The sequence below is a fragment of the Gobio gobio genome, assembly GCF_949357685.1.
Source record: "Gobio gobio genome assembly, chromosome: 12".
NCBI classification, from domain to species: Eukaryota; Metazoa; Chordata; class Actinopteri; order Cypriniformes; family Gobionidae; genus Gobio; species Gobio gobio.
In genome coordinates, this window is record NC_137105.1 from 147,501 (window position 1) to 170,414 (window position 22,914).

Below are 22,914 nucleotides of genomic sequence, written 5' to 3' on the forward strand. Positions count from 1 at the left end.
AAGCCTGTGTGTGTCTGTGTGTGGACGGAGGTGTGTCTGTGTGTGGATGGAGGAGTGTAAGAGTGAGGCGCTGAGTTTCATCTGGAAGAGAGTGAGGGCTGAGTTTCATCTGTAAGAGTGTGAGGCGCTGAGTTTTATCTGTAAGAGTGTGAGGGCTGAGTTTCATCTGTAAGAGTGTGAGGGCTGAGTTTCATCTGTAAGAGTGTGAGGGCTGAGTTTCATCTGTAAGAGTGTGAGGGCTGAGTTTCATCTGTAAGAGTGTGAGGGCTGAGTTTCATCTGTAAGAGTGTGAGGCGCTGAGTTTAATCTGGAAGAGTGTGAGACGCTGAGTTTCATCTGGAAGAGTGTGAGGCGCTGCGTTTCATCTGGAAGAGTGTGAGACGCTGAGTTTCATCTGGAAGAGTGTGAGACGCTGAGTTTCATCTGGAAGAGTGTGAGACGCTGAGTTTCATCTGGAAGAGTGTGAGACGCTGAGTTTCATCTGGAAGAGTGTGAGACGCTGAGTTTAATCTGGAAGAGTGTGAGACGCTGAGTTTCATCTGGAAGAGTGTGAGACGCTGAGTTTAATCTGGAAGAGTGTGAGACGCTGAGTTTCATCTGTAAGAGTGTGAGACGCTGAGTTTCATCTGGAAGAGTGTGAGGGCTGAGTTTCATCTGTAAGAGTGTGAGGGCTGAGTTTCCTCTGTAAGAGTGTGAGGCGCTGAGTTTCATCTGGAAGAGTGTGAGGGCTGAGTTTCATCTGTAAGAGTGTGAGGCGCTGAGTTTCATCTGGAAGAGTGTGAGACGCTGAGTTTCATCTGGAAGAGTGTGAGGGCTGAGTTTCATCTCGAAGAGAGTGAGGCGCTGAGTTTCATCTGTAAGAGTGTGAGGGCTGAGTTTCATCTGTAAGAGTGTGAGGCGCTGAGTTTCATCTGGAAGAGTGTGAGACGCTGAGTTTCATCTGGAAGAGTGTGAGGGCTGAGTTTCATCTGTAAGAGTGTGAGGCACTGAGTTTCATCTGGAAGAGTGTGAGACGCTGAGTTTCACCTGGAAGAGTGTGAGACGCTGAGTTTAATCTGGAAGAGTGTGAAACCGTGAGTTTCATCTGGAAGAGTGTGAGGGCTGAGTTTCATCTGTAAGAGTGTGAGGGCTGAGTTTCATCTGTAAGAGTGTGAGACGCTGAGTTTCATCTGTAAGAGTGTGAGGCGCTGAGTTTCATCTGGAAGAGTGTGAGGGCTGAGTTTCATCTGTAAGAGAGTGAGGCGCTGAGTTTCATCTTGTGAGGGCTGAGTTTCATCTGTAAGAGTGTGAGACGCTGAGTTTCATCTGTAAGAATGTGAGGGCTGAGTTTCATCTGTAAGAGTGTGAGGCGCTGAGTTTCATCTGGAAGAGTGTGAGGGCTGAGTTTCATCTGTAAGAGTGTGAGGGCTGAGTTTCATCTGTAAGAGTGTGAGACGCTGAGTTTCATCTGTAAGAGTGTGAGGCGCTGAGTTTCATCTGGAAGAGTGTGAGGGCTGAGTTTCATCTGTAAGAGTGTGAGGCGCTGAGTTTCATCTGGAAGAGTGTGAGACGCTGAGTTTCATCTGTAAGAGTGTGAGGGCTGAGTTTCATCTGTAAGAGTGTGAGGCGCTGAGTTTCATCTGTAAGAGTGTGAGGCGCTGAGTTTCATCTGTAAGAGTGTGAGACGCTGAGTTTCATCTGTAAGAGTGTGAGGGCTGAGTTTCATCTGTAAGAGTGTGAGACGCTGAGTTTCATCTGTAAGAGTGTGAGGCGCTGAGTTTCATCTGTAAGAGTGTGAGACGCTGAGTTTCATCTGTAAGAGTGTGAGGGCTGAGTTTAATCTGGAAGAGTGAGGTGCTGAGTTTCATCTGTAAGAGTGTGAGGCGCTGAGTTTCATCTGGAAGAGTGAGGTGCTGAGTTTCATCTGTAAGAGTGTGAGGTGCTGACGTTCATCTGGAAGAGTGTGAGGCGCTGAGTTTCATCTGTAAGAGTGTGAGGTGCTGACGTTCATCTGGAAGAGTGTGAGACGCTGAGTTTCATCTGTAAGAGTGTGAGGTGCTGAGTTTCATCTGGAAGAGTGTGAGACGCTGAGTTTCATCTGTAAGAGTGTGAGGCGCTGAGTTTCATCTGGAAGAGTGTGAGACGCTGAGTTTCATCTGGAAGAGTGTGAGGTGCTGAGTTTCATCTGTAAGAGTGTGAGGCGCTGAGTTTCATCTGTAAGAGTGTGAGGCACTTAGTTTCATCTGGAAGAGTGTGAGACGCTGAGTTTCATCTGTAAGAGTGTGGGGCGCTGAGTTTCATCTGGAAGAGTGTGAGGCGCTGAGTTTCATCTGGAAGAGTGTGAGGTGCTGAGTTTCATCTGTAAGAGTGTGAGGCACTTAGTTTCATCTGGAAGAGTGTGAGACGCTGAGTTTCATCTGGAAGAGTGTGAGACGCTGAGTTTAATCTGGAAGAGTGTGAGACGCTGAGTTTCATCTGGAAGAGTGTGAGGCGCTGAGTTTCATCTGGAAGAGTGTGAGGCGCTGAGTTTCATCTGGAAGAGTGTGAGGCGCTGAGTTTCATCTGGAAGAGTGTGAGACGCTGAGTTTAATCTGGAAGAGTGTGAGACGCTGAGTTTCATCTGGAAGAGTGTGAGGCGCTGAGTTTCATCTGGAAGAGTGTGAGGCGCTGAGTTTCATCTGGAAGAGTGTGAGGCGCTGAGTTTCATCTGTAAGAGAGTGAGGGCTGAGTTTCATCTGTAAGAGTGTGAGGGCTGAGTTTCATCTGTAAGAGTGTGAGGGCTGAGTTTCATCTGTAAGAGTGTGAGGGCTGAGTTTCATCTGTAAGAGTGTGAGGGCTGAGTTTCATCTGTAAGAATGTGAGGGCTGAGTTTCATCTGTAAGAGAGTGAGGGCTGAGTTTCAACTGGAACAGTGTGAGGCGCTGAGTTTCATCTGGAAGAGTGTGAGGTGCTGAGTTTCATCTGGAAGAGTGTGAGACGCTGAGTTTCATCTGGAAGAGTGTGAGGGCTGAGTTTCATCTGTAAGAGAGTGAGGGCTGAGTTTCATCTAGAAGAGTGTGAGGCGCTGAGTTTCATCTGGAAGAGTGTGAGGCGCTGAGTTTCATCTGTAAGAGTGTGAGACGCTGAGTTTCATCTGGAAGAGTGTGAGGCGCTGAGTTTCATCTGGAAGAGTGTGAGGGCTGAGTTTCATCTGTAAGAGTGTGAGACGCTGAGTTTCATCTGGAAGAGTGTAAGACGCTGAGTTTCATCTGTAAGAGTGTGAGACGCTGAGTTTCATCTGTAAGAGTGTAAGGGCTGAGTTTCATCTGTAAGAGTGTGAGGCGCTGAGTTTCATCTGGAAGAGTGTGAGACGCTGAGTTTCATCTGTAAGAGTGTGAGGGCTGAGTTTCATCTGTAAGAGTGAGAGGGCTGAGTTTCATCTGTAAGAGTGTGAGGGCTGAGTTTCATCTATAAGAGTGTGAGGGCTGAGTTTCATCTGTAAGAGTGTGAGGGCTGAGTTTCTTCTGTAAGAGTGTGAGGCGCTGAGTTTCATCCGTTAGAGTGAGAGGGCTGAGTTTCATCTGGAAGAGTGTGAGGGCTGAGTTTCATCTGTAAGAGTGTGAGGGCTGAGTTTCATCTGTAAGAGTGTGAGGGCTGAGTTTCTTCTGTAAGAGTGTGAGGCGCTGAGTTTCATCCGTTAGAGTGAGGGGCTGAGTTTCATCTGGAAGAGTGTGAGGGCTGAGTTTCATCTGTAAGAGTGTGAGGTGCTGAGTTTCATCTGGAAGAGTGTGAGGGCTGAGTTTCATCTGGAAGAGTGTGAGGTGCTGAGTTTCATCTGGAAGAGTGTGAGGGCTGAGTTTCATCTGGAAGAGTGTGAGGGCTGAGTTTCATCTGTAAGAGTGTGAGGGCTGAGTTTCATCTGTAAGAGTGTGAGGGGCTGAGTTTCATCTGTAAGAGTGTGAGGGGCTGAGTTTCATCTGTAAGAGTGAGAGGGCTGAGTTTCATCTGTAAGAGTGAGGCGCTGAGTTTCATCTGGAAGAGTGTGAGGGGCTGAGTTTCATCTGTAAGAGTGTGAGAGTCGAGTTTCATCCTTAAGAGTGTGAGGGCTGAGTTTCATCTGTAAGAGAGTGAGGCGCTGAGTTTCATCTTGTGAGGGCTGAGTTTCATCTGTAAGAATGTGAGGGCTGAGTTTCATCTGTAAGAGTGTGAGGGCTGAGTTTCATCTGTAAGAGTGTGAGGGCTGAGTTTCATCTGTAAGAGTGTGAGGGCTGAGTTTCATCTTGTGAGGGCTGAGTTTCATCTGTATGAATGTGAGGGTTGAGTTTCATCTGTAAGAGTGTGAGGGCTGAGTTTCATCTGTAAGAGTGTGAGGGCTGAGTTTCATCTTGTGAGGGCTGAGTTTCATCTGTAAGAGTGTGAGGGCTGAGTTTCATCTGTAAGAGTGTGAGGGCTGAGTTTCATCTTGTGAGGGCTGAGTTTCATCTGTATGAATGTGAGGGCTGAGTTTCATCTGTAAGAGTGTGAGGGCTGAGTTTCATCTGTAAGAGTGTGAGGGCTGAGTTTCATCTTGTGAGGGCTGAGTTTCATCTGTATGAATGTGAGGGTTGAGTTTCATCTGTAAGAGTGTGAGGGCTGAGTTTCATCTGTAAGAGTGTGAGGGCTGAGTTTCATCTTGTGAGGGCTGAGTTTCATCTGTAAGAGTGTGAGGGCTGAGTTTCATCTGTAAGAGTGTGAGGGCTGAGTTTCATCTGTAAGAGTGTGAGGGCTGAGTTTCATCTTGTGAGGGCTGAGTTTCATCTGTAAGAGTGTTAGGGCTGAGTTTCATCTGTAAGAGTGTGAGGGCTGAGTTTCATCTTGTGAGGGCTGAGTTTCATCTGTATGAATGTGAGGGCTGAGTTTCATCTGTAAGAGTGTGAGGGCTGAGTTTCATCTGTAAGAGTGTGAGGGCTGAGTTTCATCTGTAAGAGTGTGAGGCGCTGAGTTTCATCTGGAAGAGTGTGAGGGCTGAGTTTCATCTGTAAGATTGTGAGGGCTGAGTTTCATCTGTAAGAGTGTGAGGGCTGAGTTTCATCTGTAAGAGTGTGAGGGCTGAGTTTCTTCTGTAAGAGTGTGAGGGCTGAGTTTCTTCTGTAAGAGTGTGAGGGCTGAGTTTCATCTGTAAGAGTGTGAGGCGCTGAGTTTCATCCGTTAGAGTGAGAGGGCTGAGTTTCATCTGTGAGAGTGTGAGGGGCTGAGTTTCATCTGGAAGAGTGTGAGGGCTGAGTTTCATCTGTAAGAGTGTGAGGCGCTGAGTTTCATCTGGAAGAGTGTGAGGGCTGAGTTTCATCTGGAAGAGTGTGAGGGCTGAGTTTCATCTGTAAGAGTGTGAGGGCTGAGTTTCATCTGTAAGAGTGAGAGGGCTGAGTTTCATCCTTAAGAGTGTGAGGGCTGAGTTTCATCTGTAAGAGTGAGAGGGCTGAGTTTCATCCTTAAGAGAGTGAGGCGCTGAGTTTCATCTTGTGAGGGCTGAGTTTCATCTGTAAGAATGTGAGGGCTGAGTTTCATCTGTAAGAGTGTGAGGGCTGAGTTTCATCTGTAAGAGTGTGAGGGCTGAGTGTCATCTGTAAGAATGTGAGGGCTGAGTTTCATCTGTAAGAGGGTGAGGGCTGAGTTTCATCTGTAAGAGTGTGAGGGCTGAGTTTCATCTGTAAGAGTGTGAGGGCTGAGTTTCATCTGTAAGAGTGTGAGGCGCTGAGTTTAATCTGGAAGAGTGTGAGGGCTGAGTTTCATCTTGTGAGGGCTGAGTTTCATCTGTAAGAATGTGAGGGCTGAGTTTCATCTGTAAGAGTGTGAGGGCTGAGTTTCATCTTGTGAGGGCTGAGTTTCATCTGTAAGAATGTGAGGGCTGAGTTTCATCTGTAAGAGTGTGAGGGCTGAGTTTCATCTGTAAGAGTGTGAGGGCTGAGTTTCATCTTGTGAGGGCTGAGTTTCATCTGTAAGAGTGTGAGGGCTGAGTTTCATCTGTAAGAGTGTGAGGGCTGAGTTTCATCTGTAAGAGTGTGAGGGCTGAGTTTCATCTGTAAGAGTGTGAGGCGCTGAGTTTCATCTGTAAGAGTGTGAGGGCTGAGTTTCATCTGTAAGATTGTGAGGGCTGAGTTTCATCTGTAAGAGTGTGAGGGCTGAGTTTCTTCTGTAAGAGTGTGAGGCGCTGAGTTTCATCTGTAAGATTGTGAGGGCTGAGTTTCATCTGTAAGAGTGTGAGGCGCTGAGTTTCATCTGTAAGAGTGTGAGGGCTGAGTTTCATCTGTAAGAGTGTGAGGGCTGAGTTTCATCTGTAAGATTGTGAGGGCTGAGTTTCATCTGTAAGAGTGTGAGGGCTGAGTTTCTTCTGTAAGAGTGTGAGGCGCTGAGTTTCATCCGTTAGAGTGAGAGGGCTGAGTTTCATCTGTGAGAGTGTGAGGGGCTGAGTTTCATCTGGAAGAGTGTGAGGGCTGAGTTTCATCTGTAAGAGTGTGAGGCGCTGAGTTTCATCTGGAAGAGTGTGAGGGCTGAGTTTCATCTGGAAGAGTGTGAGGTGCTGAGTTTCATCTGGAAGAGTGTGAGGGCTGAGTTTCATCTGGAAGAGTGTGAGGGCTGAGTTTCATCTGTAAGAGTGTGAGGGCTGAGTTTCATCTGTAAGAGTGTGAGGGGCTGAGTTTCATCTGTAAGAGTGTGAGGGGCTGAGTTTCATCTGTAAGAGTGAGGCGCTGAGTTTCATCTGGAAGAGTGTGAGGGGCTGAGTTTCATCTGTAAGAGTGTGAGAGTTGAGTTTCATCCTTAAGAGTGTGAGGGCTGAGTTTCATCTGTAAGAGTGTGAGGGCTGAGTGTCATCTGTAAGAATGTGAGGGCTGAGTTTCATCTGTAAGAATGTGAGGGCTGAGTTTCATCTGTAAGAGTGTGAGGGCTGAGTTTCATCTGTAAGAGTGTGAGGGCTGAGTTTCATCTGTAAGAGTGTGAGGGCTGAGTTTCATCTGTAAGAGTGTGAGGGCTGAGTTTCATCTGTAAGAGTGTGAGGGCTGAGTTTCATCTGTAAGAGTGTGAGAGTTGAGTTTCATCTGTAAGAGTGTGAGGGCTGAGTTTCATCTGTAAGAGTGTGAGGGCTGAGTTTCATCTGTAAGAGTGTGAGGGCTGAGTTTCATCTGTAAGAGTGTGAGGGCTGAGTTTCATCTGTAAGAGTGTGAGAGTTGAGTTTCATCCTTAAGAGTGTGAGGGCTGAGTTTCATCTGTAAGAGAGTGAGGCGCTGAGTTTCATCTTGTGAGGGCTGAGTTTCATCTGTAAGAATGTGAGGGCTGAGTTTCATCTGTAAGAGTGTGAGGGCTGAGTTTCATCTGTAAGAGTGTGAGGGCTGAGTTTCATCTGTAAGAGTGTGAGGGCTGAGTTTCATCTTGTGAGGGCTGAGTTTCATCTGTAAGAGTGTGAGGGCTGAGTTTCATCTGTAAGAATGTGAGGGCTGAGTTTCATCTGTAAGAGTGTGAGGGCTGAGTTTCATCTGTAAGAGTGTGAGGGCTGAGTTTCATCTGTAAGAGTGTGAGGGCTGAGTTTCATCTTGTGAGGGCTGAGTTTCATCTGTAAGAGTGTGAGGGCTGAGTTTCATCTGTAAGAGTGTGAGGGCTGAGTTTCATCTGTAAGAGTGTGAGGGCTGAGTTTCATCTGTAAGAGTGTGAGGGCTGAGTTTCATCTGTAAGAGTGTGAGGGCTGAGTTTCATCTGTAAGAGTGTGAGGCGCTGAGTTTCATCTGGAAGAGTGTGAGATGCTGAGTTTCATCTGGAAGAGTGTGAGGGCTGAGTTTCATCTGTAAGAGAGTGAGGGCTGAGTTTCATCTGTAAGAGTGTGAGGCGCTGAGTTTCATCTGGAAGAGTGTGAGGCGCTGAGTTTCATCTGGAAGAGTGTGAGGCGCTGAGTTTCATCTGGAAGAGTGTGAGGGCTGAGTTTCATCTGGAAGAGTGTGAGGGCTGAGTTTCATCTGTAAGAGTGTGAGGGCTGAGTTTCATCTGTAAGAGTGTGAGGGCTGAGTTTCATCTGGAAGAGTGTGAGGCGCTGAGTTTCATCTGGAAGAGTGTGAGGCGCTGAGTTTCATCTGGAAGAGTGTGAGGCGCTGAGTTTCATCTGGAAGAGTGTGAGGCGCTGAGTTTCATCTGGAAGAGTGTGAGGCGCTGAGTTTCATCTGGAAGAGTGTGAGGGCTGAGTTTCATCTGTAAGAGTGTGAGGGCTGAGTTTCATCTGTAAGAGTGTGAGGGCTGAGTTTCATCTGTAAGAATGATAGGGCTGAGTTTCATCTGTAAGAGATTGAGGGGCTGAGTGTCATCTGTAAGAGTGTGAGGCGCTGAGTTTCATCTGGAAGAGTGTGAGGCGCTGAGTTTCATCTGGAAGAGTGTGAGGCGCTGAGTTTCATCTGGAAGAGTGTGAGACGCTGAGTTTCATCTGGAAGAGTGTGAGGGCTGAGTTTCATCTGTAAGAGTGTATGGTGCTGAGTTTCATCTGGAAGAGTGAGAGACGCTGAGTTTCATCTGGAAGAGTGTGAGACGCTGAGTTTCATCTGTAAGAGTGTGAGACGCTGAGTTTCATCTGTAAGAGTGTGAGGCGCTGAGTTTCATCTGGAAGAGTGTGAGACGTTGTAAGTTTCATCTGTAAGAGTGTGAGGCAATGAGTTTAATCTGGAAGAGTGTGAGGCACTGAGTTTAATCTGGAAGAGTGTGAGACGCTGAGTTTCATCTGGAAGAGTGAGGCGCTGAGTTTCATCTGTAAGAGTGTGAGGCGCTGAGTTTCATCTGGAAGAGTGTGAGGGCTGAGTTTCATCTGGAAGAGTGTGAGGGCTGAGTTTCATCTGTAAGAGTGTGAGGGCTGAGTTTCATCTGTAAGAGTGTGAGGGCTGAGTTTCATCTGTGAGAGTGTGAGGGCTGAGTTTCATCTGTAAGAGTGTGAGGGCTGAGTTTCATCTGTAAGAGTGTGAGGGCTGAGTTTCATCTGTAAGAGTGTGAGGGCTGAGTTTCATCTGTAAGAGTGTGAGGCGCTGAGTTTCATCTGGAAGAGTGTGAGGGCTGAGTTTCATCTGTAAGAGTGTGAGGGCTGAGTTTCATCTTGTGAGGGCTGAGTTTCATCTGTAAGAGTGTGAGGGCTGAGTTTCATCTGTAAGAGTGTGAGGGCTGAGTTTCATCTTGTGAGGCGCTGAGTTTCATCTGTAAGAATGTGAGGGCTGAGTTTCATCTGTAAGAGTGTGAGGGCTGAGTGTCATCTGTAAGAATGTGAGGGCTGAGTTTCATCTGTAAGAGTGTGAGGGGCTGAGTTTCATCTGTAAGAGTGTGAGGGCTGAGTTTCATCTGTAAGAGTGTGAGGGCTGAGTTTCATCTTGTGAGGCGCTGAGTTTCATCTGTAAGAGTGTGAGGGCTGAGTTTCATCTGTAAGAGTGTGAGGGCTGAGTGTCATCTGTAAGAATGTGAGGGCTGAGTTTCATCTGTAAGAGTGTGAGGGGCTGAGTTTCATCTGTAAGAGTGTGAGGGCTGAGTTTCATCTGTAAGAGTGTGAGGCGTTGAGTTTCATCTGTAAGAGTGTGAGGTACTGAGTTTCATCTGTAAGAGTGTGAGGGCTGAGTTTCATCTGTAAGAGTGTGAGACGCTGAGTTTCATCTGTAAGAGAGTGAGACGCTGAGTTTCATCTGTAAGAGAGTGAGACGCTGAGTTTCATCTGTAAGAGAGTGAGACGCTGAGTTTCATCTGTAAGAGTGTGAGACGCTGAGTTTCATCTGTAAGAGTGTGAGGGCTGAGTTTCATCTGTAAGAGTGTGAGGGCTGAGTTTCATCTGTAAGAGTGTGAGACGCTGAGTTTCATCTGTAAGAGTGTGAGACGCTGAGTTTCATCTGTAAGAGTGTGAGGGCTGAGTTTCATCTGTAAGAGTGTGAGGGCTGAGTTTCATCTGTAAGAGAGTGAGACGCTGAGTTTCATCCGTAAGAGTGTGAGGGCTGAGTTTCATCTGTAAGAGTGCGAGGGCTGAGTTTCATCTGTAAGAGTGTGAGGGCTGAGTTTCATCTGTAAGAGTGTGAGACGCTGAGTTTCATCTGTAAGAGTGTGAGACGCTGAGTTTCATCTGTAAGAGTGTGAGGGCTGAGTTTCATCTGTAAGAGTGTGAGGGCTGAGTTTCATCTGTAAGAGTGTGAGGGCTGAGTTTCATCTGTAAGAGAGTGAGGCGTTTGGGACGTTTATGATTCGGCTTCAGGTTAGTACGGCTCTTACTCTGATGCGGTTAGTGTTGCAGGATCAGGTTTAGTTGTTGTTGTGTGATTTGAGAGTCTCTCTAACTTCTGTAAAATGTGCTGTATGTCCTGAAGCGCTCAGATGGTCTCTTGGCGCAGGCTTCGTGTGTTCCAGGAGCTCTAAACCCTTCACTCCTCATGTCTGTTATCACACACACACCCATATGGGTCAATGACAATGTGTTAAATAATAACATTGCAAAGTGTTTAAAAGTATTTTTGACTGTTTTTGTCAGGAGGTACAACCAAATATTTGTATATGTATATATTCCTAATTTTATTGTGAAATCTTAGGAAAGTAACCCTAAGTATAACCCTAAGTAGGTTTCAGTTGAGACTCTTTGCTTGTTATGATGTGGAATAGTGTTACGAGCATCTCATTTCACAGAGAGTTTGTTTCTGTATTGATTCTATATAAAAATGCTAATACAATGTAAAGTATTTGCTCTGGCTCTTGTTTTAAATGATTTTGTTCTGTTATTATGCTGCTTGTTTTCATCTGCTGACGTTGTACACGCAGAATGTGGCGGTTGGTCGATGTTGTATTAGTCCCGCCCCTCCTCCACTATGATTGGACGGCTGGGTGAAAAGTGACAGTGATGAGCGTTTTACTCAAAGTTGAACATTCTTCAACTCTCGCAACCAGTAAAAAATGCTGAACGCTCAGCGCCTCGTCATGCTCATGGCGGTTTAAAAACGCGGCGCTCCCATTGACGCCAGCAACGCTTTGGTGGACAGCCTTAGAGTGTCTACAGTGCCCTACACATTATTCTGTGCTTGAGTATTTTTTTCATATTAATTTTTAATTATTGCATTCTAGTGGCCAGGTTTTTAACTACCATGCACTAAAATTTTAAATTAATAATTTGATACAATGCACTTATTGTGTACATAAACATGTTTCACATTGTATTTATATTTTAAGATGCCTGCATATCCGTCCTTCGGATGAGACGTTAAACCGAGGATCTGACTCTCTGTGGTCATTAAAAATCCCATGGTACTTCTCGTAAAAGTGTAGGGGTGTGACCCTGGTGTCCTGGCCAAACTCCTTCCATTGGCCCTTACCAATCATGGCCTCCTAATAATCCCCATCCTTTGAATGGGCTCTATCAGCCTCTCTCCTCTCCACCAATAGCTGGTGTGTGTGAGCGCACTGGCACTGTTGTACTGGGGCTGCTGTCGCATCATCCAAGGGGTGGTGGTTGAGGAGAGACCCCTGACATGAGTGTAAAGCGCTTTGGGTGTACAGTAGTACATATGACCCGTTAGAGCTGACCCATCAGGGCTGACCTGTTAGAGCTGACCCATCAGGACTGACCCGTTAGAGGGGACCTGTTAGAGCTGACCTGTTAGAGCTGACCCGTTAGAGCTGACCCATCAGAGCTGACCCGTTAGAGTGGACCTGTTAGAGCTGACCCGTTAGAGCTGACCCATCAGGGCTGACCCGTTAGAGCTGACCCGTTAGAGCTGACCCATCAGGGCTGACCCGTTAGAGCTGACCCGTTAGAGCTGACCCATCAGGGCTGACACGTTAGAGCTGACCCGTCAGAGCTGACACGTCAAAGCTGACACGTCAAAGCTGACACGTCAGAGCTGACACGTTAGAGCTGACATGTTAGAGCTGACACGTTAGAGCTGACACGTTAGAGCTGACCCGTCAGAGCTGACCCGTTAGAGCTGACTCGTCAGAGCTGACCCGTTAGAGCTGACCCGTTAGAGCAGACCCATCAGAGCAGACCCGTCAGAGCAGACACGTTAGAGCTGACCCGTTAGAGCTGACCCGTTTGAGCTGACCCGTTAGAGCTGACCCGTTAGAGCTGACCCATCAGAGTTGACCCATCAGAGCTGACTCGTCAAAGCTGACCCGTTAGAGCTGACCCATTAGAGCTGACCCGTTAGAGCTGACCCGTCAGAGCAGACCCATCAGAGCTGACCCATCAGAGCAGACCCGTCAGAGCAGACACGTTAGAGCTGACCCGTCAGAGCTGACCCGTCAGAGCTGACCCGTCAGAGCTGACCCGTCAGAGCTGACCCGTTAGAGCTGACCCGTCAGAGCTGACCCGTTAGAGCTGACCCGTTAGAGCTGACCCGTCAGAGCTGACCCGTCAGAGCTGACCCGTCAGAGCTGACCCGTCAGAGCTGACCCGTCAGAGCTGACCCGTCAGAGCTAACCCGTTAGAGCTGACCCGTCAGAGCTGACCCATCAGAGCTGACCCATCAGAGCTGACCCATCAGAGCTGACCCGTTAGAGCTGACCCGTTAGAGCTGACCCGTTAGAGCTGACCCGTTAGAGCTGACCCATCAGAGCTGACCCATCAGAGCTGACCCGTCAGAGCTGACCCGTCAGAGCTGACCCGTCAGAGCTGACCCGTTAGAGCTGACCCATCAGAGCTGACCCGTTAGAGCTGACCCATCAGAGCTGACCCGTTAGAGCTGACCCATCAGAGCTGACCCGTTAGAGCTGACCCATCAGAGCTGACCCATCAGAGCTGACCCATCAGAGCTGACCCATCAGAGCTGACCCATCAGAGCTGACCCGTTAGAGCTGACCCATCAGAGCTGACCCGTTAGAGCTGACCCATCAGAGCTGACCCATCAGAGCTGACCCGTCAGAGCTGACCCGTTAGAGCTGACCCGTTGAAATCAGAGATGTGTGTTTTAGAGCAGATGTAAAGAGCGTGAAAGCGTGATCAGGGGCAGGCGATCGCCCTGTGTCGTGTTGCTGTTCTCGTGTGTGTGTGTGTCTGTGGATGGAAAGATGCACTATTATTTTTTAATTAGGCAGATGCAAACACAATGAGTCACGGCTTCTGGCTGTTGTTGTTGATGTTGAGTTAGCCTGCGCGGCTGCCGCTCGCGTGCTGTCTCTGCTCCTGCTTTCCTCTGGGTTTCATTCGTCTCTCTGTGTGTTTGTGTTCACAGGACCCGAGATGTCGCTCGCACCTTAGATCACTTTCCACACAGCTGGTGAGTTTGTTCTTCATCTTCTGCATGTTTTCTCACTCACATTAACCTGGACCACGATTTTTCTGCTCATAATGGACTTCAATGGGAACCAACGGCTGAAGGTCCAAATCACTGCAGTTTCAGAGGAAGGGCTTCAGAGGCTCTGACCAATCCCAGACGAGGAATGGAGTCTGATCTAGACAAACCATCGCCACATTTACAACACACACACACACATTTATACACTTTAACCTCAGACGCTCAACTTCACTGTTGTTCTTCTTCACGGCGTATGATGTCATCACGTCAGAAAGGTCACATGACGCAGGTGGAAGTACCGTCGGTTAGAGCCTCTGAAGCCCTTCCTCTGAAACTGCAGTGATTTGGACCTTCAGCCGTTGGTTCCCATTGAAGTCCATTATGAGCAGAAAAATCCTGGAATGATTTCCTTAAGAAACTTAATTTCCACTGAAGAAAGAAAGACATGAACATCTGATGAGATGGGGCGAGTATGAAGTGAACTCATGCTTTAAATCCCGGGATTGACCCTTTAGTGCTGTTTTCAATCGATGTGTGAACTAAACTGAACATCAGAAGATACAGAACAACTGACTGACATCATGTGTCATGTGATCAGCCGTCAGTAGAACAGCTGGAGATCAGTGATGTCACGTGATGTCCGGTTTACCTCCAGAGTCAGAGAGAGGAGTAACTCTAGAGGAGCGTCTGACACACTCACCGCAGAGTTACTCAGTGTGTGTGTTTGTGTGTGTGTGTGTGTGTGAAATATATGTTATTATGACTGCCACAGTTCAAATGTTTATATTACAGCAACAAAGTCGAGTAGAAATATAATGATGTCATTAAAAAGTTTAATATGAGCCTGCCGTGATTTAAAGAGTTGGAATGCTCAGTTTATTAATAGTTTTAGCTTATTAATAAAAAAAATTAACATCAAATATTTCAAACAAATCGATATTGAATGGAATATAGAGCTTGTGTGTTGAGTGTGTTTGGGTCACATGTGTTGAGTGTGTTTGGGTCACGTGTGTTGAGTGTGAGTGTGTTTGGGTCACGTGTGTTGAGTGTGTTTGGGTCACGTGTGTTGAGTGTGTTTGGGTCACATGTGTTGAGTGTGTTTGGGTCACGTGTGTTGAGTGTGAGTGTGTTTGGGTCACGTGTGTTGTGTGTGTTTGGGTCACGTGTGTTGTGTGTGTTTGGGCCACGTGTGTTGAGTGTGAGTGTGTTTGGGTCACGTGTGTTGAGTGTGAGTGTGTTTGGGTCATGTGTGTTGAGTGTGTTTGGGTCACGTGTGTTGAGTGTGTTTGGGCCACGTGTGTTGAGTGTCTTTGGGTCATGTTTAGTGTGTTGAATGTGTTGAGTGTGTTTAGGTCACGTGTGTTGAGTGTGAGTGTGTTTGGGTCACGTGTGTTGAGTGTGAGTGTGTTTGGGTCATGTGTGTTGAGTGTGTTTGGGTCACGTGTGTTGAGTGTGTTTGGGCCACGTGTGTTGAGTGTCTTTGGGTCATGTTTAGTGTGTTGAATGTGTTGAGTGTGTTTAGGTCACGTGTGTTGAGTGTGTTTAGGTCACGTGTGTTGAGTGTGTTTAGGTCGCGTGTGTTGAGTGTGTTTAGGTCACGTGTGTTGAGTGTGTTTAGGTCACGTGTGTTGAGTGTGTTTAGGTCGCGTGTGTTGAGTGTGTTTAGGTCACGTGTGTTGAGTGTGTTTAGGTCGCGTGTGTTGAGTGTGTTTAGGTCACGTGTGTTTGGATCACGTGTGTTGAGTGTGTTTGGGTCACGTGTGTTGAGTGTGTTTGGTCAAGTGTGTGTAGTGTGTTTAGGTCACGTGTGTTGAGTGTGTTTGGTCGCGTGTGTTGAGTGTGTTGAGTGTGTTGAGTGTGTTTGGGTCGCGTGTGTTGAGTGTGTTTGGTCAAGTGTGTGTAGTGTGTTTAGGTCACGTGTGTTGAGTGTGTTTGGTCGCGTGTGTTGAGTGTGTTGAGTGTGTTTGGGTCACGTGTGTTGAGTGTGAGTGTGTTTGGGTCACGTGTGTTGAGTGTGAGTGTTTGAGTCATGTGTGTTTCGTGTGTTTGGGTCACGTGTGTTGAGTGTGTTTGGTCGCGTGTGTTGAGTGTGTTTGGGTCACGTGTGTTGAGTGTGTTTGGTCAAGTGTGTGTAGTGTGTTTGGGTCGCGTGTGTTGAGTGTGTTTGGTCGCGTGTGTTGAGTGTGTTGAGTGTGTTGAGTGTGTTTGGGTCGCGTGTGTTGAGTGTGTTTGGTCAAGTGTGTGTAGTGTGTTTAGGTCACGTGTGTTGAGTGTGTTTGGTCGCGTGTGTTGAGTGTGTTGAGTGTGTTTGGGTCACGTGTGTTGAGTGTGAGTGTGTTTGGGTCACGTGTGTTGAGTGTGAGTGTTTGAGTCATGTGTGTTTCGTGTGTTTGGGTCACGTGTGTTGAGTGTGTTTGGTCGCGTGTGTTGAGTGTGTTTGGGTCACGTGTGTTGAGTGTGAGTGTTTGAGTCATGTGTGTTTCGTGTGTTTGGGTCACGTGTGTTGAGTGTGTTTGGTCAAGTGTGTTTCGTGTGTTTGGGTCACGTGTGTTGAGTGTGTTTGGTCGCGTGTGTTGAGTGTGTTTGGGTCACGTGTGTTGAGTGTGAGTGTTTGAGTCATGTGTGTTTCGTGTGTTTGGGTCACGTGTGTTGAGTGTGTTTGGTCGCGTGTGTTGAGTGTGTTGAGTGTGTTTGGGTCGCGTGTGTTGAGTGTGTTTGGTCGCGTATGTTGAGTGTGTTGAGTGTGTTTGGGTCGCGTGTGTTGAGTGTGTTTGGGTCGCGTGTGTTGAGTGTGTTTGGGTTGCGTGTGTTGAGTGTGTTTGGGTCGCATGTGTTGAGTGTGTTTGGGTCGCGTGTGTTGAGTGTGTTTGGGTCGCGTGTGTTGAGTGTGTTTGGGTTGCGTGTGTTGAGTGTGTTTGGTCGCGTGTGTTGAGTGTGTTGAGTGTGTTTGGGTCGCGTGTGTTGAGTGTGTTTGGTCGCGTGTGTTGAGTGTGTTTGGGTCGCGTGCGTTGAGTGTGTTTGGGTCGCGTGTGCTCTCTTGCTGTTGATGGCAGCTGAGCAGGACTGAGATGAAGGTGTGTGTGCTGAAGCGATCTCCCATCATGCCGTGCTCCTGCGAGCGGCTCTGAAGCTTCAGGGTTCCTGGCCGGCGTGTGGAGGCTAAGAATAGCTCAGAGCGGAGCGGAGCCGGAGCTATTCCTGCTCTTTCTAATTGCAGCCCCGCTGAAGCGCGTTCACTGCTGGGAGCCGCGCATGCGGACGCAATCTGCACTTCCAATTAAACTGCCGACCTTTGTGCTATAACTCAGAACGTGACTTCTGAACGCTCCGCTGTCTATTATTACCCGTGTTCGCCGAGGTCAGCATGTGATCGGGTCCCGTGGGTCACATGACCGTCAGGAGATCGGATGAGTGAACAGTACACAGACTACACCTACTAGAAACACAGCAGTGTGTGTGTGTGTGTGTGTGTGTGTTTAGTCTCAGGTGCAGACCTTTATTTGTGTAGCTCTTCTCAAAGCAGATCATGTTTATAATATCTTAATATCTTCTTGTATTTATTAGATATAGTTACCATACAATAATAATCCTCTGACTTGTGTTTAATGTCCTTGAGGATCAGGGCGTCACACCCGTCCATGATTCATCCTAAACCAGATCCCACCAGTGCTGAAATACTGTAGGGTTTGACTGGACACGTGACCTTTGACCTCGACAGCCACTGGTTAGTTAGTTGTCCCTGTCGACCTGATCAGAAGCGCTGATGACGTCTGTATCCCATGATGCCGTGCGTTTCCCACAGCTGATGAAGCTCCCGCTGCTCTTCCTTCAGGAGCTCAGGGAAGGTCTCAGTGTCACTTTATTCACACTGATTTATTCAAGCGCTGATCCGTATGGTTCTGGAATCTTCTGGAAACGCGTCCCTGTTCCTGAAAGAGCTTCCCGTCCTCCTCGTTCCTCCGGCCGCTGCTGAAGGTGTGTGTGTTTCCGGTGCGGTTCTGGGATTATCGGCTGCTTTAATCAAGAGAATATTTGTCGCCTCGTCTGATGTCACCTGAAATAACGCCGCTTAACGTCTAAAAATAACCCTCGCTCGTTTCGGATGTGCCAGACGGAACAAACAGAGCTTTATCAGGAGATTTAACCGGATCATTTGTGTTTTATAACGCTTTATTTTAATCTCAGACAGATTGATAATACGGAGCAGATTGGCTTCAGAACGCTTAGAGTTTATATTTAGAGCCATTGTTCAGTTTCTCCTGCCTGTTTTATGTAAATGAGCTCTGTTCTGATTGGTGTAGTTCACACGGAACAGGTGTGGGCGGGTCATATCTTAATGATGTTTTATTTTCTCCCTCATTTATCGAATTATTTTTGATTATTTACACATTGATGCTCATTTAAACTTTACTCCTGACGGGTTTGTTTTCCCATAGCTCTGAGATCTCAGGTGTTTGGTCATGTGACTGGCAGATGTTTCACAGATGTCTCTGTGTGTCTTCCTGTTTTCCAGAAAGTGAGCGTCTCCTCGGCCCACCCGTTCGCCTGCTCTTCCCCCTCAGCCTCGGCCTGGTAAGACTGCGTTTCACTGACCCCTGACCCCTGACCCCTGACCCCTGATCTGAGCTCATCAGACTTCATTAGTGCTGTGTCTGCCTCCTGTCAGGATCAGTGGTGCGGGTAAACAGCCAATCAGACGGCAGCACCGCGAAAGGAGATACTGTGAAGAGCGTTGGGGATAAAACATTTTTATTATAAGACAAAAACAATATTTCTCTAAATATAATCTTTTGTGAATAAATACTGGTGTGAGCGCAGGGGTTTATGGGTAAACGGCTGCAGAGCTGGTGTGAGCGCAGGGGTTTATGGGTAAACGGCTCCGGCTGCAGAGCTGGTGTGAGCGCAGGGGTTTATGGGTAAACAGGTCCGGCTGCAGAGCTGGTGTGAGCGCAGGGGTTTATGGGTAAACGGCTCCGGCTGCAGAGCTGGTGTGAGCGCAGGGGTTTATGGGTAAACAGGTCCGGCTGCAGAGCTGGTGTGAGCGCAGGGGTTTATGGGTAAACGGCTCCGGCTGCAGAGCTGGTGTGAGCGCAGGGGTTTATGGGTAAACAGGTCCGGCTGCAGAGCTGGTGTGAGCGCAGGGGTTTATGGGTAAACGGCTCCGGCTGCAGAGCTGGTGTGAGCGCAGGGGTTTATGGGTAAACAGGTCCGGCTGCAGAGCTGGTGTGAGCGCAGGGGTTTATGGGTAAACGGCTCCGGCTGCAGAGCTGGTGTGAGCGCAGGGGTTTATGGGTAAACGGCTCCGGCTGCAGAGCTGGTGTGAGTGCAGGGGTTTATGGGTAAACGGCTCCGGCTGCAGAGCTGGTGCGAGCGCAGGGGTTTATGGGTAAACAGGTCCGGCTGCAGAGCTGGTGTGAGCGCAGGGGTTTATGGGTAAACGGCTCCGGCTGCAGAGCTGGTGTGAGCGCAGGGGTTTATGGGTAAACGGCTCCGGCTGCAGAGCTGGTGCGAGCGCAGGGGTTTATGGGTAAACGGCTCCGGCTGCAGAGCTGGTGTGAGCGCAGGGGTTTATGGGTAAACGGCTCCGGCTGCAGAGCTGGTGCGAGCGCAGGGGTTTATGGGTAAACAGGTCCGGCTGCAGAGCTGGTGTGAGCGCAGGGGTTTATGGGTAAACGGCTCCGGCTGCAGAGCTGGTGTGAGCGCAGGGATTTATGGGTAAACGGCTCCGGCTGCAGAGCTGGTGTGAGCGCAGGGGTTTATGGGTAAACGGCTCCGGCTGCAGAGCTGGTGTGAGCGCAGGGATTTATGGGTAAACAGGTCCGGCTGCAGAGCTGGTGTGAGCGCAGGGGTTTATGGGTAAACGGCTCCGGCTGCAGAGCTGGTGTGAGCGCAGGGGTTTATGGGTAAACGGCTCCGGCTGCAGAGCTGGTGTGAGCGCAGGGGTTTATGGGTAAAAAGCGCTGGTATTAACGCGGCGAGGCCGAATGAAGGTTAATCGCTGCTCTTCGGGGATTGGTCTTGTTTTGATTGAGATGCTCTTCTGGGAAGACGAAGCCTCCAGGCAATCGTGCTCTATAAATACACACGTGTGGAGCTGCAGTAAGTCATCGGGCCGAACGAGGCCTATTAAGGGCTGGCCATCCCGGGACAGCGTTGCCACGGAGACATGCGTGTGTCACAGAGAGCAACATCTGTATGTGCTGTTGTTTGTGGAGGAAGGGTTGTACGCTGTACGGCTGACCCGAGCTGACCTTAACCATGTCCTTGAGCTCTGATTCCATCTCTCAGATCATATCAGTGCCGCTCCTCTGGCAGTTATTTACCCATGATCCTCCGTCTTTCTGTAAAAGGCAGTGTTCTATTTCTGTGGCTCTGGAAAATATTCCTCCTTTCTGCTCTCTTGCCTTATCGGCCGGGCTTTGGAGGACAGAATCCGTAATTTTCCTTTCCTGTTAGGTACATATTTGGTCAGAGATAATAGCAGGGAATTATGGAGCGTCTCCCTCCCGCACGGCTCGTTCCCAGGCCGGAAGCAGACAGCGGCCGGTCCTGCTAACCCGTAGATGCTATTATTAGCGTCCCTGGCCTGATGCGGCTCGTTCATCTTCCACACGTCTGATTATCTGGGCTGTTAGTGCGGTTTGGGCGACTGCTGGAGGAACGTCTCTCTCTCTCTCTCTCTCTCTCTCTCTCTCTCTCTCTCTCTCTCTCTCTCTCTCTCTCTCTCTCTCTCTCTCTCTCTCTCTCTGTCTCTCTCTCTCTGTCTCTCTCTCTCTCTCTCTCTCTCTCTCTCTCTCTCTCTCTCTCTGTGAGTTTGACCATGTTTGGTCAAATGTGCTGTGGCAGAACATGGTGATCCGCGTCCATCCTGTGATTCTGCACACAATCCTCTGCCCTGGTTTGATTGTGTGTGAAGATGATGGAACCTTGTGAATGTCTAAATTAAACTGGTTTTTAAAGTGCCCTGTTATGCCGTTTAAAGGCCCCTGATGTTGTTCTGGCGTCTCCTGCAACAGGTTCTCACTCATCTGGGGTCGAACACACTTTAATTCTCTCATAATCTCCACTGCAGCCTGAGCTCATCTCTCAGTGTCTGAAACGCTTCCATCAAGGATTCAGTCTCTCTAAGCCCCGCCTCTCTGAGAGCTGCTCTGCTGTGATTGGTCAGAAAGCAAGCGCTCATTATCATATCTGAATCTCAGTGATATGAGCAGGACCGATGGCGAGGGTTTGACCGTCTTCTCCACACGAACAACACCAACCAAACTCTTCCAGTGTCATGAGTGAGGGCGGGGCTAAGAGACGCTGCTCAGCCAATCAGGACCAGAGGCGGCGTTATGCTAATGAGCTACACACCTGCGCAGGTTCAGTGAGACTGAATCACTGACGACTCTTCAGTTCAGAATCAATTCTTTCTTTTAGGAGACAAACTATTGATCACACACACACAGCTTTATGACACACACTATATGACCGGGAATATCCGGGATCATGCGTTTGGTGATTTACAGTCAGTGTGTGAATCACATCTGTCGTGTGTATTGATCAGTGTCAGTGATCAGATGTGTGCAGATGTTTTTTTCATGTTTGTCTGGAAAAGCGCAGAAATCCTTTATTAATAACTGACGTCTGACGGCGTGTGAGTCTCTCAGCTCTAGTTACAGCAGAGCATGCTGGGTAACAGAGCCCATATCTGAAGCAGAAGTGTTTAATGGTGGATTTAGGAACTGATGAGTTAATGTCAGTCGAGAGTCGACCGAAGGAACAGGAACAACATTATTGAACAAAAACCAAAAACAATCCACAGACAATGAACAAAATCGAGATGAACTGAATCTATACAGTAAATGAGATTATAAAACTGATTCCCTAACTCTTCTTTTGCAGAATAAAGAAATGCAGGTTTGAATGGGAGGAAATGATGATTATTCATGAACTATCGCTTTAAGATCATTTGAGAGCCTCGTGATGAATGGCAGACGAAACATCGTCGATATATCAATATCATTCGTGCAGTGATGTGTGTGTGTGATGTGTGTGATGTGTGTGATGTGTGTGATGTGTGTGATGTGTGTGATGTGTGTGATGTGTGTGATGTGTGTGATGTGTGTGATGTGTGTGTGTGTGTGTGTGTGTGTGTGTGTTGAGAACCGCTTACTGGTGTATTAGTCTGAATGTTTAACTTGACTGACAAACATTACCAGGGTGGGTTTGTTTGCACTAGTCAGGTGAGGCAAACATACACACACACACACACACACACACACACACACACACACACACACACACACACACACACACACACACACACACACACACACACACAGCTCTGCAGTGAAATGTAAATCATTTAAAATAATAATGTTACAGTAGAATTCTGTGGGGAAATAAAGTGTAATGAAGCAGAGAGTTACTCATACTCTAATGACTGCTAGTTAACATCAACAGCTGAGAAGTTACTTCTAGTTAGTAGAATGTCTCAAGTGGACTCTGAAATAAAGTGTTACCGAATAATTATATTTATTATTTGAATATGTTGTGTTTTTCAGTAATGAGGATTTAGAGGGACATTTTTAACTATTATATAGTTATTAATTAATATAATTATTATGACACTTGACTTTGATTGGATTTTACTACCCCTTACTATCAATGTTTTGACATTTGGGCTGTTACATCGACCTATGTTTCCGATTTTCTGGCGCTGGTTTCGTCTCGATCGGACTAGCGGTTTAGAAGATATCAGCTAACTTTTTTAAAGCGCTAAATTACCGCGCTGCACAAACCATACGCCGAAACCTGGCAAGTCTGGTATCGTTGGACTCAGCAAGGATTCAGGAGACAAAAAAAGTTTGTTCATAACGTTTGTTCTTAACGTTTGTTCATAACATTAGCTAAAGCTAAAGTTGTTTGGGACAGCAGTAAATAAAGAGACTCGTTTAACACACTTTATGCTGCACTTCATATTTCCCATCATCCTCTGTTGTAGGATTAGGCTTCTTCTGTTTGATATGCAGCACATCTCCTGAATATTAATGTGCTCTGATTGAATATTTATCAGTGGTTTATTTATAACGTGTCTCAGTGTCCGGCGTGTTTCCCGGCGGGTGTGGCGAGCCCGTAATCTGGCGTCAGCCTGTGGAACATGTTCAGTGTGTTCAACGGAAGACTGAGGACGGCTGGTGTTAAACACAACGCTCTCATTCTTTCAGATTAAAGCTGCTGATATGCTCTCATGTTGAAAAGCTTCACGACTGAATTACAGAATCTTCCTCAGATATGAGAAATTCAGATCCAGCTCTACAGGAGACTAGAGTCATGACTGAGCTCAGGGTTAGGGCTGATCGCACCACAAGACATATTACAGTCCAGAGTGTCTTCAGTGTGTCTTCAGAGTGTCTTCAGTGTGTCTTCAGTGTGTCTTCAGTGTGTCTTCAGAGTGTCTTCAGAGTGTCTTTAGTGTGTCTTCAGTGTGTCTTCAGAGTGTCTTCAGTGTGTCTTCAGAGTGTCTTCAGTGTGTCTTCAGTGTGTCTTCAGTGTGTCTTCAGAGTGTCTTCAGTGTGTCTTTAGTGTGTCTTCAGTGTGTCTTCAGAGTGTCTTCAGTGTGTCTTCAGAGGGTCTTCAGAGTGTCTTCAGTGTGTCTTCAGAGTGTCTTCAGAGTGTCTTCAGAGTGTCTTCAGTGTGTCTTCAGAGTGTCTTCAGA

At 47.7% G+C, this 22,914-nt stretch overlaps 1 protein-coding gene across 2 annotated transcripts in view; it reads left to right on the forward strand.

The window, feature by feature from the left end:
- plcb4b (phospholipase C, beta 4b) overlaps positions 1-22,914 on the forward strand; it is a 115,854-nt gene that overhangs the window by 2,339 nt on the left and 90,601 nt on the right. For both annotated transcript variants that reach the window (XM_079831024.1, XM_079831025.1), the window contains exons 2-3: positions 13,149-13,193; positions 17,725-17,783. The gene's annotated coding sequence lies outside the window, so the exon portion shown is untranslated. The remainder of the gene's footprint in view (positions 1-13,148; positions 13,194-17,724; positions 17,784-22,914) is intronic.